The sequence below is a fragment of the Liolophura sinensis genome, chromosome 1 (genome assembly GCF_032854445.1).
Source record: "Liolophura sinensis isolate JHLJ2023 chromosome 1, CUHK_Ljap_v2, whole genome shotgun sequence".
NCBI classification, from domain to species: domain Eukaryota; kingdom Metazoa; phylum Mollusca; class Polyplacophora; order Chitonida; family Chitonidae; genus Liolophura; species Liolophura sinensis.
In genome coordinates this window covers 73,962,111-73,979,533 of record NC_088295.1, presented here as the reverse complement: position 1 = coordinate 73,979,533, position 17,423 = coordinate 73,962,111, and the positions used below count along the sequence as shown (strand labels likewise).

At 38.1% G+C, this 17,423-nt stretch overlaps 1 protein-coding gene across 4 annotated transcripts in view; it reads right to left on the bottom strand.

Moving 5' to 3' along the window:
* Positions 1-16,973, bottom strand: part of LOC135461395 (homeobox protein Hox-A5) — a 33,440-nt gene extending 16,467 nt beyond the window's left edge. Inside the window, exons 1-3 of one of the 4 annotated variants that reach the window (XM_064738462.1) lie at positions 16,836-16,973; positions 9,150-9,363; positions 7,474-7,501 (exon numbers count right to left, since the gene is read on the bottom strand). The gene's annotated coding sequence lies outside the window, so the exon portion shown is untranslated. The remainder of the gene's footprint in view (positions 1-7,473; positions 7,502-9,149; positions 9,364-16,835) is intronic. The other 3 variants (XM_064738465.1, XM_064738467.1, XM_064738466.1) reach the window with 3 other exon arrangements.
* Positions 16,974-17,423: the final 450 nt, after the last annotated feature.

Sequence of the window (17,423 nt, the reverse complement as noted above, 5' to 3'; positions counted from 1 at the left end):
TCTTTCAGCAACTTGCGGATGGTCGTGGGTTTCCGACGGGCCCTGCCCGGATTCCTCGCACCATAATGCTGGCCGTCGCCGTATAAGTGAAATATTCTTGAGTACGGCGTAAAACACCAAATAAATAAATCGTCTTTTATTCCCAATTTTCGTTGAAAATAAGAACAAAATTACTTAATATAAAAACATTCTAGATCTCTTGAAAATAAAAATAAAATTACTCGGAATAAAATTATCAGTGATACTAGATACTATGATGTTTGTATTTGGGTTTTAAGAGTGCATGGAATGCAAATTTTGGGGGATCCACTTTGCTTCAATTATAATAGTCAGAACGAAGGGAAAAGATAACATTTACCTTAAATGAAAGTTTATTATTATTATTTGAATTATTATACCACTTTATTTACTGGGTATTGTTAACAGATTTAAGAGCAGTATTAAAAGCTGTGGATTATTTAATAAATAAATGTTGTGTAATCGATTAAAAAAAGTAGATGGTAGCGTCACATTTTGAAGCGTATTCGTATATAAAATAATGAATATATACCCATGCTGTGAAGCATGCCGAGAAACAGCATGTATTATCATCATAATTTTTTGGGGAGGTCTTACTCGCTGGCGGCGACTAACCTAAGTAAAACACAGGCTTGAGCTAAATAAGCTCACAGATGGCCTGCCATCCTTGTGTTAGGCTCGCGGATACAAACGCTGATCTTACCCATGCTCACCTGGGAGAGTGAGGGTGTATTTATTAATACATATTAGTCCTGCGAAAGCTGGGTATGGCCTACAGCCCTGAGGTTTCAAATGTTAAGCAGATACAACTGGACACTAAGCAACTCTAACAATTGTCATGCCATTTAGCAGAGTTATTTAAGATTCATTATAACTTTGATGCAACCAACGAGATTTTCGAGATCTACATGTACAGTAAAAATACTGCCCAGTAAACATTTACGCCACTAAAATATTCTCAATGTTCCTTGATGTTGTCCAATTTTATTTTCTTTTTATACTGAACCCATATGTATGGAGAGACATTAACACTTGCCTGAGTGGATTTGCACATGCTTTTTATGTAGCAAGAAATGTGTTCCAGAATATGTTTACGTATTTTTTTTATAAAAATATTTTCGAACGACACCAAAACTCAGTTAAAATTTAAAAGAAAATCGATGTGATCATTTTCTGTTATTTCGATTCTATATGTTGGTTTTTCTAATTAAGGATTGGAAAAGAAGAAGATGATATATTGTTCTTGATTAGGCAAATGTTTGTGTGATTTTTTAACTGAGAGTAGTTATCTAAAAGTATAATAAGTGGTAAAGAGCACACAAAAAACTATAACAATTTGAACTAAGGCTCGTTTGACGACATAACACTACTACAACATATTTATATAAACATCACTCATATATTTAATGCATATGACTAACCGCTATATTATATCCATTTTTTCTAAAATTGATGATTGTAAAATCTTGATATCCCATGATAAAAAGCTAATATCTACTTTCTTTAACTGCAGAGGTCTTTGAAAAGGTAGAACTTATGGAAGTCTAGAAATGCCTTTACAGTCTTTTTTATTCTTTTTTTCGCATGTGTGTAATTTTAACAACCTCCAACCGTTCTTCTAACGTGCAAATCAGGACGAATTCAAAATTCCCACACATGCATTTTATTAAGGATGAAAAGGTCACTATTTATTTATTTATTTATTTCATCCTCAAGAATTTTTCTATTGTGTGATGACTGCAAGTCTTGTGGAAGGAGAATATCCGGGTACATGAATGATACAAAAGACCAGTCGCTCGTTAGTTTAGTGATTTGTTTCCCTGTAAACCGGCATTAAGGTAGAACACATTTCCTGTCATTGTAAAGAAAAACAAGTGGTATTTATCTCGAGTTAGCTTACATATCGTCTTTAACAGCGCAATAACAAAGTCTGACCACTATTTCCCCCATTCTGTGTTGCTGAGAATATTACATATGCCATTATTTTCAAATGTCAAAGGTATCGACAATAAACAAAAAAAAGACAACCCACATTGACGAATAGGTCACTTAGGAGTCCAGGAAAAAAAATTGACGGGTAAAGCGCAACAGCTGTCTGTATGAGACAAAAAACATTGTAAATTGGAAATGAAGTTATGTCTTAGGTAAACAAATTATAAATGTATGCGCTGTCTTCATGGACATATTATTATTAAGCTGTTATGTAAAGCGCAATGCTTTGAAGTAGTTTGGACACAAGCAATTATCCACTGGGTGGCATTGATACCTCACGTTGATTTAAGTTGCCGTTTTTTTCTTTTTTCTTCCTGTGCTGTGATACGAAGGAAGAACCATGTGTCGTCTGCTCCACATCCAATCGCCAAATCACTCGGTTACGGTGTCTTCATTTGATAGCGTGACTTGCCTTCGAGAGATACTTAAGGTCGGTTTTAGTTTCGTAGAACCATCGGATCTAGTTCAGTGAAGTCTAGGACGACTACTGGCTCTGAAAATTGGATGAGAGGCTTTTCTGGTATAGTACCATACTGATGAGGTACTAAGTGACACAAACGGTTCAGTGGCAGAAAGTCGCCTTTCATGCTCTGTTGAAAGTGGGCAACTGTATAAGGCGTTTGCACCTTACACTGATACATTGTCCAGCACATTTGCATAATATCCTAAGATATATATCTGTATATAGTAAGATGCGGTTTACCGCCATGTTTTTGAGATGCATACATTGTATACGTGTTATAGACAGGCTCACCTACCATCAACTATTTGCTTTAGCAGGTCTCAGCACACTACTATACATTTTTCACCTCTCTCCATCTACATGGCAAATCTGAATCCATGCAGATAGTCGTTATTCTGTTTATGGTCATTTTATAAATGTGGAACAACTTCTACAACTCCTACATTCTTTTGAAACCGCTAAAGGATTTAATAGAAACTTTATCCACATTTTGTGATGTTATCTTGGTCATTTCACAAAAAAAACATGGCTTTTGGTTACAAATGGTTTGTTCAAGCCTTTTGGAATTTCTAACATAACGGACAGAAGTATAACTACCGGTTCGCCATTTATATGACGGAGTTTTCAGATACTGAATGAACTTCTTGTGGTCTGGTGACTTAAGTTATTCAGAAGAATGTGACATGGACGCGTGGCTGGAAGCTATGAGACTTATCAAGATGCAAATGTTCCCAATATGTCTTTCTAGCTGACAATTTATGTTTATGTCTCTTACGTCTTCTGTTCAAAATGGAGCTCCCACATTGTTGCATAAGTCAGGCAATAAATTTGTTGCTGGACCAATCCATTTGACATGCGCTTGACTCTCAAGGAGAACATCTCCGTGAAGTCCCCGCCCCATTAGATGGTTACTTCCTGGGCAATTTAGGACTTGGTTTAAAGATAATGGTCTTGATTTATGAAATCATGCCCCGCATAGTCTATACGTACTACTAGTTTACTCATAGCCCGCAGCTACCTTCCAAATGGTCACCGAATGACAGGTTTAGCTTTCAGTGTGGCATAGTTTAGTGCATGCCCCCTAACTCTTACGGACAGACGCTTGGGTGACTCCCATCGTAAATAACTCAGGCTGTCTTTCTTAGTTTCACCCTAGAATTCAGCTGACAACGTCTATATGCCAGATTATTTTCAATTCCTCAAGATAAACTCCAGATATTAGGATGCTCGCAGATAACATTGCTGGCACCGTGGCTAAGCTGCGCGATAAGTTCAACGACTAACAGAAACTGTCCACACTGCTCGATTCAAAATCTATGACTTAAACTGGTAATAAGACAACTTGTAGCAAAGTATAATAAGATGTGATGCCAGATGTATTATAAAAGGGAAACTGATATTTATAAAACTGATAGTTTATATAGAACCAGATTTGTAGCAAAATATATTACCATGTGATCCAGAATTAATCATGTAACTAACACTGACATTTAGAAACTGCACAGTTTGGAACCAGTCACAGAATTGTATTTCTTAAGAATTATACCCTTTTCTTTTAAAAACACTGTGCAATATGCAATATGTCGTCATCCCTTTATTTAAGCAATTTCCCAATTTAGACCAATTTTGGCGTATGTTCTTATCGTCCTCTGTGTGTTTAAACTTGAACAAATCTTTACTGGAAAACATTAATCAAATTGGTGATGAAATATGATAGTGAGTTTATTGATTCATTCCTGGGAATTATCAAAATATGGAACATAATTTTAGTAATAATGAGAAATGTGACATTATGTGAAATTATTTTCATATTTGATCATTGGTTTTGGAAACCAGTAGAAAATCACTAGCGCTGACAACATTTGTATGACGTTGTTTTCCTTTAGGCCAGACCATCACAACCTCAGCATGAGTTTTGCAGCTTCCGCGGCTTACGCAATTAATGGACACATTTAACCCTCAACCCCGCCCTAATTTATCGTTTATGTTCAAATGGCGTCTGTAATAAAGCATGGCTCGGTCACAGTAAGTAATAAAACTGCCTGTGGACAATCTTGGTCTCTAAGTGGTCAGTCACCATCAGCAGTTGTCGGGACGTCCCTATCTAGAGGATTACCTAACTATACAAACACTCGTCAGTTCTGGTGCCAGTCTTGTATAGGCCCCTATCCTAACCATTAACAGTTAGACACACGCTGGTCACTGGGATCTTTCTTTGTTGTATTTTGGCGCCTCGGCGTGATTCCATGCGACAGCTAAACCTTCCTATGGTTTCACAGATTGGTTCTGGAAGCATCATTTGATTAAGTAGTAAATGCAGCCTAGCCCGAAAACGTACTGTCTGTCTATGAAACGAATCTTGATTCAGGCCAGGTGGATGAAATTTCACTTTGTAATGCTGTCATCAGTAAAAATTAATGATAACTACTTCATGTACTCGGTGATTCCATTCACACGTGTCCGATCTGTTTCAAAGACTGCACTTACTGACGGAAGCAGAAACACCGCTGACAGTTTTGCTTCCAAGAGTCAGCTTTGCTTTTAAATAGATAGCTTTGGTCTTCACATTACCTTTTGGTACAAAACAAAGGCTTAATGTTTAAGGTACTAAAGAACGCCCTCGATGCTTTTCGTCAGATTAAGAAGACGTAATAAATAAAAAGAAATGTTCGCGGGATGCTATTGTAAAAGTATCCCATGTCGGATAATGGCCCAAGTGAGAAAATCAGTTGACTGTCTTTTAGCAAGTTTAAGCCATTTTAGCACGCCAGTGGCACGTACATATGGAAACAAAGCTGGCGGGGACGTCAGCACTGCCTAATTGGGCCATGAGCATTCCTGAGCAGGGATAGATGCTCATCCACTGTGCCTAATTTATCAATGGTTACAGTAAGGTGTCAAAATTACAAAGTGGCTCGTCGAAGCTATTCCAGGGGTTCAATGGCCAGTCAAGCTGCCATGTCTTTTGTTTCGCCGTGCTATCAATCGATACCTGTCGATGGAACGTGGCGTAATTCGAATTGGTTCCACCAAATAACTGCAGTTGGTGTCCATTAAAATGACAAGTGATTCAGCTCCGCCAGACGTTTGAAAGGCACAATTCCAACACGTAATCCTTGATATTTTTGCACTGCTGTATATATGTATAGTGCTTAACATTTAGCACTCAGGCTATTAAAAAGTCTTGACATTATCGCTGTATTCGTCTGCTTTTTCTGCCAATTATATATTAAAACGCAGCTGTACTCTGGCATTTTTTTATTAACCGAGGAGCATGTGTATAGAGGTTGTGAGAGGCATATACATCTATAAATTCATCATGCTTTTGTGTGACCTCAGAATGAATCTTTTCATGAACTTTTGCGATAATCTTGACGTTTATGCTCATAGTTTGTTTTGGGTTGAAGCAAAAGGCGAAGAAATAAAATAAAAAAAGGCGAACGTGAACAAACGGTTACACATGAGCAAGGGCATAAGCGAGATAATAATCGCAATTCATAAAAGATGAACTCCTAGCTGAATACTCCAATCAGTTACAGACGGTCAACACTATACACGCCGATGCTATACGGTAGCTGGAGAGGAAGAGATTCTTGGCAAGCGTTTTTCGAACTATTTAATCATCTGCTTTTATTTACGTCTTAAGTGGAATGGAATATGAACGTCATATATGGAAGAATTTTTCCTTTTCTCGACTTCGATAGGGTTTTTTGGTTTGAAAAATTACAACCTGTCAATTTTTACAAAACATTTATGTGGCCCGATAAGGTATAAATAAATCAGCGTCAAGCAAAACATGTCGCTTGGTAACTGCTGATCTTCAGGTGAATATGCAATAATTATATTTGTGTCGTCAATACTCTGTTTAAAATACCTATTTTTACTTTATTTATAGCATTTGCTTTTTTAATTTTGTACATTGCAGATGTGAGGTAATTAAAAAGGAGGTGAAGGGGGCATTTTGTCCACTGTATATTTTCCACAAGTACAGAACACGTTCCTTACTGACATTTTACCAACCGGCCATTTACCGCGCTGGACGGCCACCAATGGTCATTTAACACACTGGACGGCCTCCAAGGGACATTTACCCCACTGGACTACCTCCAGGGGACATTTTCACCACTTTTTATTTTATACGCTATTAAATTAACAGAAATTTCAACGGGCTTTTTATTATTAAAATTTACTGATTTTGTGAATAATAAGATTTGCATTCTGGTCAAAACTCAATGAAGAAGTAAACTTTTGATCGACATTAAATTTGTGAAAGACAAAGAAAGATAAAACAACATCTTCCCCATTTAACAATTTCCCTGCTTTATTTGTTTTATAGAAATCATCTTTAAAATCCCATTGGGTCTTTGGTTGTCTAATGCCAAAATTAAACTATTAAACTAGGTAAATATGTCTGGATGTCACGAGTGGAATAGCAATGTATCTATTTGTTTTTCAAAAATTTTCCTTTCAGTGTCGTAGCTGATAAAATTACGCCGGGGAAAAACCCCACTTTGGTCATTGTTTGGTGGGAAAAATTAAAGTGGGGAAAACGTACACCAACTGAAGTACATGTAACAAGTGCCTATAGCAAGTGAACGAACTAAACAAATAGTGCGTGCAGTAAGTGTAACGTGAAATATCTTTGTTAAATTACTGATATCATTAAAAGTTCGTGAGGCGTAAATGGTAAGAGAGAGCTACACGTCTATGATGAAAAAAGTTGAATAACAATGATTACTAAAGACAATCTATGATGTAATTTAGGTGAAAACATATACTATATGGCCTAACCTCTATATTTTCTAAAGAACAGTAATGTGCCGTAATCAGATAATCTCAAACTGTATCGATTGGATCATTAATTAAACTGATTAGCTTAATTTAGTCTAAATAATGAGTAGCCCAAGCGGTAGACAGGTGTGGTTTGTGGACATTTTTTATATCCTGAAGCGTAGCAGCAAAACAGAAATCAGTCTCAAACAAAAAGAGAGAAATATTACCTTACGCCAAGAATCTCTTCCTCTCCAGCTGAAATGGTGAAATTAAAACAAATTACATCTTTTGTCTTTTCGGGTGTTAACGTCGCTGTTTTAATGGGTTTAACGAAGCATAAATATGGAGAATTTCGGTCCCGTTCCCCCGCGCCACCAGTTTATTAAGAACGCCTAATAACAGCCGTGTTTAATAGGACAGTCTCGACTTTGGGCTTGTGTACGTCTTTTTTGCTACCTTTATCTTAATCAAGACAATTTTTTAACAAAAGGTGTATTTCACTGGAAGCACCTTTCAATCGCTTTTAAGTCCCGGAGGCTTCGAAAAATTGGGTGAAAATTAGGCAAAATCGACTAACGCCCATGAATGGCCGAAAATATACGACCTCTGTGATCCCAAAGGACATAAATCGGCGGCAAATTAAAAGGGAGAAGGAGCCCCCGTTGAAATCGGTCATTTCGCCACTACCACAATTACATTTTGAAAGAGATTTCCTTAATTTTCTAAGGGCGTACGGGACCCTGGCCAGAACGGTCTTCCTTTCACCCTATTCCCCCAAAATGGCGACCGCTTTCTCCACCGCCATGTTGATTTATATCTCCGGCAGATCGAGGCTACAACTTCAGGCCCGTCTCCTCCAAATGTAGGTCTGTGACGTTATTTATTTGTGGGAAATCAAGAGTGAAAAAAAAATAGGAAAACCATGTCCAATAAACAACGATTTTTCCTCCCGGTCCTTGCAAGCGCGATTTTTTGCCTAATAATAGCCTTGTTTTATTGCGTCAAAATTACTTAGTGGCGATAAAATCAGCCAACTCTCCACAGCCCACTGTCATTTATAGCCGTTTAACATGGAACCGCTGGCGGGCATGTCGCTGGCGCGTTACAGGAACTATCAATGAAAAGCTTGTAGCAATGGGAAAATAAAGCGCTTCTTGCACAACGATAATTTACGGCCTCTGTGTACATTCACACGAAGGTCTGCTGTAGTACTACGAGTTCTCATCGTGGACATGTCTTCACTTTTTGTTATATTTGCCGTATTATGGACGTAACATTTAGTTTTCACCGACGAGAAAATAGTTGTTGTAGGTAACTGGTATTGCCTTAAATCTAGAATATCGTATTCGACAAATTCTAATCAATATTTTATCAAATATAAATAACAATAAAATCCAGACACAGCTTTTAGTGAGATTTAAAGAAGAGCGACATAGATGTCGTTTTCAAAACATGGCTTAATCATGTATTAACTAACAAAAGCACGACTGTGAGTTGGAACGTTTGTAATTTTAACTCCTTTAATTATTAGTTCATACAACCTCGGTTCTTACAGAAACGAAAACATTACCACAAATTAGAAAATATTAAATACTGATAAACATGTACAACAATTTTATTTTCTATGTCTATCTTTCTTACAAAAAGGTGAAAATCATCATGTTCTGCATTTAATTTGGTAGTTTAACTACTAAAGTGTGCATAATAATTTTCGTACGTTTTATTGCATAAATTATTTGAAATGAATTAGTAGACAAGTTAATAACTATAATTGGGATTATTGCTAAATGTGTGATTATTTTTCACTTAAGGATATGAGGAAAGTGTTGTAGGAATAAGAATAAATTCCAAATACAGAATATATCCTTTTCTTAAGTGAATGCAAAGTTTTTCATCTGCCTACCTCGGGTTGAATTTAACGGGTCAGGAGTTCACAATTGCCGAACTATGGTACACTTTTTTCCGACATGCGCAGTTAGCCATATTTTGGATGGGTAGCTAGCTATAAATTCATGTCAAATAAACATGTCAAGACGGGGCACACTGCCAATTTCAATGAGAAAGTGATCAATCACGGACTTGACCCACACGCCTGGCGTTGATTGGATCCAGCGAAACTGCAAAAAAAAAATAGCCGATATCATTTCGGAATGTTCCTAATCAGAAGAATGCAAGGGTCTATGGGTATTTTAATCTGATGGAAGTACGACCGAGTTACAGGACCTGAGCCTTGGTAGAACTTCCACACTTGTGAAACAAAATTTAATACAAAGTTACAAGCTAGTCTCTATGTTCGCCTAATTGCTGTATATACGAGCGTTTGTGAGTAGCTGTACCAGCAAGAGCCATGAGTTAAGTCATGTGGCGGTGTACCTGGCCTCACTCCAACCGGGCCCGTCCTATTTCGCGGCTGCCCCTCGCATCAACAGTTATATTAATCAAGATAGCACTTCATAAACGACTTCGCCATGATGGATACCCCTGTGTACCGTCACAATAGACCCCTAGAAGAAGTCAGCCTCGGATTTCGCGGGTGTTTCTTGAGTCGTGGATAAACGCTTGATGGGTATCGCTAAGGTCAGAGGGGGAATGTATGTCGAGTCTCAGCCGGGTCGAAATCCTGTTTTAAATGCCTTGGAGTTTTCTTTTTTCTTTATTCAGGGTCATCTACCTGACGGCCAGAAAATCACATGTTTCTACCTGTCACGATTTGACAGGCACCCAGTTCCGCCAGACGTCAAAAGAAAATTATATACCCTCTAACAAAGGCGGTGCTACGCAATCTTTATGATAAAAGGCAGGAGAAAATTGGTGTGAGGGATAGATAACTCTACACATACACAAGTAGAAAATTGAGGCCAGTCATCGGAGTGTTCGTTCGCAGTATGGTAAAAATGGAGACGGCGTTTTATTCGAATGTGGTTAATTATAAACGTGGAAATTTCAACGGGTAAACTAAATTAGTCAGATGATTAGCTCTGTGCACATGGGTAGACAGCGTGGAAAATCGACGATTCACACGGAGAATTTTGTAGAAGAAAATGTGTTAGAAGACCGAAACTTATTGACACTGTCATTACAAACAACCTATAGACTGTCGACAGTGGCAAGGGACTGAGGTTTTAGTGTTTCATTTTCTTCAGAAAAAAAGTTGTCAGAATGATGAGCGATAGTTTTTCTTGGTCATTTTTTGTCAAGGAAAGTGAAAAGTTATCTCCCTTCCATCGTTGAAACGCGTTCGAATACGCTACAGTTGTCCACTTTTGACTACATTGATAGAGAGATTTACAAAGTGTGGCTAGAAACTGTACGCCTAATAATTAATTAGGGATAGAGTGATTTCGATTTAATTATGTCCACTTTTTTTCTCCTACCTCACAAATTTGATAGCATCAGTTAACAACTTCATTTAAGTGTTATGATTTTAATCTTCATGTTACGGCATTATAGCATAACCAATGAAGCTAAGTTTAGTGGAACGTCACGTTTTTGGTATGGCCTATTAATTTTATTGATGTATGGAAATTTCTTTTTAATTAGGCCTATTCATGGAATGTATGAAGACGCTGAAAATATGCAGAGAAATACCTTTTACCACATTTACCTTATATATTTCATATGTCTTTGAATGTAAAACATTTATACACCGATTGATTGGGCTGACTGATCGACAGAACAACTTTAAAAATTTCAGTGGCCTAGGCGATAACAAAATCACGTTCAGCATTATGTCGAATTGCTTGATTATCTCCCCTAGACAAAAAATTTGATGTTCCGCCTGTGATTATAATGTCTTTATGCGTCAATTTAAAATAACAACACTTAGAATTAAAATAAAATCCTCATCTTGTCATCTCAGACATGTGAATGTTGTAAGCAATTTTCATTAAACAAGCCACTAGATAACGATTAGATTGTTTTCAAGCATGAAATGGAGTCTTGCAAGAATTGTCTACGTGTTGCTAGAGAGTGGTAATCAAGGTTAAAGGAAACTTCTTATTAAACCTGTGAAAGTGTTTCCCAACTTTCTAGTTTCAAACTCTGGGCAACTGTTGAGTAAGATAATGTTATAAAAACTTGGTGGACCTCCCGGGAGAATGCTCCGGGAGATATGACCACTTTGCCCCAGCTGTCACTGGATGCCCTCTAGAAGACAAGGGAGAGTGCGAAGGAGGATTGTGAATGGCTTACCCTGATCTTGGACAGCGACCATGCCATAATTTCCATGTGCCAATAAACCATAAGGCCAATTTCAAAAGCCTGGGGATTACTTCTTGCCACTGATAACGTAAAGTACAATATTTATGGCCGAGCAAATATGGTGTCGTTTTCTGCTGGGACCAGGGATTAACCCAAAGTTACAAGGATTTTATAACGCCCAAGTCGGTCACTTTGATCTACACACCTAAAGCTTTGTCGTGATCCTTCTGAATTATTCAGTGACGAAGAACTCCGGATTTAACTCTCTTATTCTACCATCACCTCGAAGTACCAAAAATACAATCAATGCACATATTTAACACCAATGTTTTGTAACTACACATATTATAACAGAGCAGAACAACAAACGTTAACACCTTAAGCATAATGAGGAGAGTCGTTTGGAAGGGGTAGTCTTTAGACACGTGGCCTAAATGGAGTTTTACAGTATCTGTTCAATACGCTGTAATAAATCGGTTGACCAAGATGAAGACTCGTTGACTGGTATCTGGTCGTTAAACCCCTCTAACGGATAAGAGGGCAAACCTTTGCATCTAAACATGAATGTCCACGTGCCTTCGTTAAGACGCCTTAGAGACAAAGCAAGTACTACACCTTCGTTTTCACATTCTCCTGTCCTGTCCATACCAATGACTAATACCAATCGCATGTCCGCGGAACCTCTCCCGTACAGCTAAGTAGAGAAGTCCTACCAAGGCGGAACCCTTAAGAACCTTGTTTAACAAACTTTGGCTGAGGTAGACATTTGTTTAGGTGTTCCATAAATACACGCATAAACGCATTGGCCAGATGGGGACTGTTTGTTTACATTTACCTCTTGGTACCCAAACGGTTTCACGGACCCGAGTCCTTAACGGGAAAGTGCTGGCACCGTGTTACTTGGCAGTTGCATTGAGTGACATTTAAGGCATCTTGGGGGGAATAAAGGTTGTGTGGTAAAGAAATCGGCTTAATGGAACTCTGCGTCAAGGCTGTCTAAGGTCGGTGCAGCTGGCTGTCAGGAAAGGTCGGGTAGACAGCAACTGAAGACTTGTCCTTACCCGGACTCATCCTGGCACTGCTGATTTTTTTGGACATGTTTATACGCACCTTGGGACTTTGGCGAACCTGGTGGGAATATTGTGTGCAAATTATCTCAACTCTATCAGCCTTAATACAATGTCTCGAGCGAGAAAAAACAGTGACAAGTCTTGAATAATTGTCCCCAAACCAACACTGATTCTTCCTCGGTTTTTAAGGTTTCGAAAACCGCCGTATTTATCTGCAGAACCCAAACGCCATGCATTCACTCGTAGCCCTCCCAAAATAGACATACAGCCTTTGTGACTTTTTCCCATCCATATTCTGTTGGCGGAGTTTAATTAGGCGAAACAAAAAGTTATCAAGCTCCTGACGTTTGTTTAGGCGCTATAAACTACACACAGCATTACTAATAACACCGTCCATTATAAAGGCAATACTTCCATTGTGCTTTATTATGTAACCTTTTATGTAAACCTGAGACTGCCGGGTTAAATGAATGTAGAAGCTAGACTTGCATAACACAAACACTACCCAGCATTGCACAGTAAACTGGCTAAACTACATTGTATACAGTTTCACCATGACGCATTAATGACTTAAAAGCTTAAACAACCAAGTGCGCGGATCCAATCCGTTGTTCTGATACACAGGCTTGCTGCGCAGAGTGCGTGGCCCAGCGATACAGAACGGTTCTTGTTTTAACTTTTTTGGGGGTTCCTTTATTATAACAACATCTATCAATTTGGATCATCCTCATTACACTTCCCATACATAAAGCATGGATAAATTGCATACAACTATTGCGTTTTGAACAACATGTCCGGTATAAGTACAGCTAAATCCGACTACCTGTAACATGACTGTAACTCAGATCTTGTGGCGAGAGCAAGACATTTTCCCTGAGTGCACGCCCGACAGGATAAGCATTCGTCAAATACCCAGAGTAGCTTAGCTGTAATTGCGTCTACACAATTAGTGTTAACACCGAATGCGCAGAGGTGATGAATAAAATAGTAAGCTTTTTGTCTGATCTATGAACGTCCTGTACGTGAAGCTGAAGGGTGCCTTGTAAAGGAATATGTCTTATGTCCTTAAGAGAAAAAGGATACCCATCGTATAGGCTTTATCCACACAAAAAACCTTTTTATTTTATCACAGTATTTATCTTGTGGGGAAAAAAGATGTATAGACCGCCAAGGAAATGATCAGTTTTGTAGGTGAGTCTGTTAGCAAACCATCTAATTCATTAAATGCTACTGGAACGCTCCTCTGATTATAGTTTTACCATGGCATTAAAATCTGATGATGTCTAAATAATGATTACAATATTTTGGGAATATATATCTATATTTAACGAAGTGAGGCATGGATTTAGTTAGATGTCTCGCACATCCTGACGACTCACATAATTGATTAGCTGGTTAATAAACATATATATGTAGATATTTACCAGTTTCTTAAATTACACATATTTAAAGTTGGTTGTAGAAGGTAACATGAAGACACACTGGACAAGTCCCGGAATTGAACATGTTTGCGGTCTATTTAAAATCTAGCTCAGCTACTCGTATAGACTTTTTGAATGAACCGTTGCAGGGCTGCAATTAAATAATTGAGTTTAAGTCAAATTAACAGTTCACGCTCAGGCACCTCGTTTCCAGATCCCTGATGACTTCCGGTGCTGTAGACAAGAACTACTACGTGAAGAATCTGGTCGTAGTTACAGCTCCGTGTGCGTCGAATCAGTATCAGGAGCATCAGTATCTTACACAGTTAACACTGCATTAGTTCACACTCATTTATAACTTTCTCACTCCCATTCTGCTCTATTCTTTATTCAGTGTGATAGGATACCTCTCATTTCTAGTGACGCTTGCATAGCGACGTTACATACACAGCTTCTTAGATTTTTAAAACAATAATAAACTTTTAAATAAGTAGGAATATATAAATACAACCTATACTGTGGACAATTGTATGTCAGCTGCCTTCATACGAGGCTATTTTAAAGCATAAATCATAGAGAAAAAAGCAAATATCATTGCACAAACAAGGTATGGCAATACGGTACAATTTGTAACAATTGGCCTTAGCTGACAGTCGTTTATTTAACAACTCTCGCCTTTTCCAGGAGAACATTTAACGTAATTTGTAGCTGAACTCCCCTTAGTGCTATCCTCCCTACGGGACTTTTTTTTTCTTCAGATTTATGATTTATTCATCTCATTCATTCATAAACAAATAGGATAAGTCCCACATCAAAGAACAGGCGGCAATTTGCGTGCTGTAGAATTGTCATATCTCACGCTCTGTTGTGCTATGTGCTATTGGCAGGACATCAGCAGTCAGGTCAAAATCAATCAGATTGAATTATTATCAGCAGGTGTAGTTATGTGTACTGGTTGTTGATATGTCTGATAGCGACAGCGTAGTACACCATGCAAAACAGATCTGGTGGATCATGGTATACTTTGATACTGTACACAGTTATTTGCATGGCATGCTCGCGTCAGTCTGACGACTTAATGTATACTGTTTTAAACAGTTTTAAATGCCTAACAACAAATGTGATTAAAATTAACAAATATATGACAAGAGCTGTTACCTCAGTCTTACGACTTCTACAGCAGTGAACTGTAAATTGATTGAAAGAGTTTTAAATGCCTTACAATAAATGTGATTAAAAGTAACAAATACATATCTAGAGCTGTTACCTCTGTCTTACGACCTTTACAGCAGTGAACTGTAAATTGTTTAAAACAGTTTTAAATGATTCACAACAAATGGGATTAAAAGTCACAAATACACAGCTAAAGGTTTCACCTCCGTCTTACGACTTGTACAACTGTATTGTTTAAAACAGTTTTAAATGCTTCACAATTAAAACGTTTCAAAATAACAAATATACAGCTATATAGGGATGTTACTTCACGTTTTTTATCTGCAATCTTTATTTTATAGGACAGAAAAGTCAGCGTCGAGGTGATGCAAGTTTCAAAGTTGCAACACGTTCAGATGCCATTAATACGTACTATATGTTACACTTTACTATAGATCTTTTTAGATTTATGACAATTCGTTGTCTTTTGTGTGTTATATCTGTTTCTCAAAATCCCCATACTATGTTTTCGTACTCTTTGCTTACCAGTACTTTACTTACTTCAGTATTTAAAAAGTGGATTAAAAGCTTTTCAACACATTTTCTGACTGAATGTCTCCTGTCAAAAGTCGGTTCGGTTCGGTTAACGAAATAGATATTTTCCTACATTTTTATAACACGTTTTCGTAAGATGTATCACCGCAGTGGTATAGACTCTCTCGGGTTTGCAAAATACGCTGATGTGCCAAAGTTACAACTTTTTACATCAATATAGAGAAAGATTGGACCTGGTATTTAGGGGGGGGTAATGTAATATTATATAATTGATATGTCCCCAGACAAATGCCCTAATATACAAGCGTATCCATGTTCAGTCATAACACACTCGATCGCAAGCTAAAACAAAGCTTCCCTTGTTTTACTCATTGTTGATTCCCAGTGGAACATCAGTCAGCCCAGCCCGCCAAAGGTTGATTCCATGTATATACAACATTAAAAGGCCATTAGGAGACAAAAAAGGTTGATAAATGGCTCTGTTCATAGATATACCAATATCGATTAAACGCAATAACAGCTGACAATTTCCATTGATGTGTGTATGATTGTTCTAGTCCGGTACCTCGATAACAGAGGACAAGACTTACATCGGACTTGGTGTGATCATTTATACATTTAAGGTTGTCTGTATTCCTCGCGCCTTGACACCCATGAAATTGTACCGATAGTCCTCTCAGAAGTCCGCGCTTTCCCCGTAATAGAGAAGTATTGAGGCAAAGGATAATAACAAGTCCGTGTTTCGTCATAATTTATAGAGAGGTTAATGGCTGTGGTTTACAGCTGCTCGCTTCATGCCTTTATCCTGTTAACTAACAATAACTGTGCTGCAGATGACAATTGGTTTGTCATCCCTTGATATATTATTTGCCTCGGGAGTAAATTATCCTCCAGTTGGTGGAATTTATACCACATTGCAATCTACACGACAATATTTATGCTGGGACAAAAAAGAATTCGTTTCTTATCGTTTTTTCCCTTCATTTTGTACACCCAACTTTCCCCGGCTTCTGGCGTTACACATATACAAATAGCTGAAAAAGAACGGGTCGAGATTTCGACATGATCCTCTCATTATGTGTAATACAGTGCGGCAGCGAGAGCATAAAAAGCCAATAAAAAGTGATATACGAAGTTGTGTGGTACAGAGATGAGTTATTCGATATGTGACATAAACTCGACTGTACCCACCTTTGTGACGGCACCTGTTCACAATGACAGTCCTTCACCCAGGGTCCCGGTCAACGATACTGCTCCTCAGCCCATAGGCTTAGGCAAAATTTGCAAAGGAATTCTCGACAATTTACTTCAAAATTTAAGACATGCAAGAACGACCTTTGAAGCTGACTCTAAATATAACGCCTGGGCTACTTTATTCATTGCGGCTAACCGGGACTACTTTCGAGCTTTACTGTGATGGTAAACCCATTCTAGGCACGGTGGAATAATATCAAGCTCTCGTCCAATGAAAAGGCGTTTTACATCGGCTATTATTTGTGATACTAGTACCGGGGTTTTAGCCACAATGACAAACGCGTTCTGTCGAGACGAACAACAATTCTTTCCCCCCATGTGGAATGTACAAAGATATTTCACCAAACATCTTCACAGCGCAGCAAAGGCCGAAATTCGAGGGTGTTTGAATGTTGAGGGAATCTTTTAAGAAGTACATTCGCCGTCTAACTGTCTTTCCGCTGATGAGTTCGTTCCGCTGCTCTCATCCCAGTTAAACCCACCATGCGTGACCTCTTTACACTAGCCTTCATATCGGACATATTA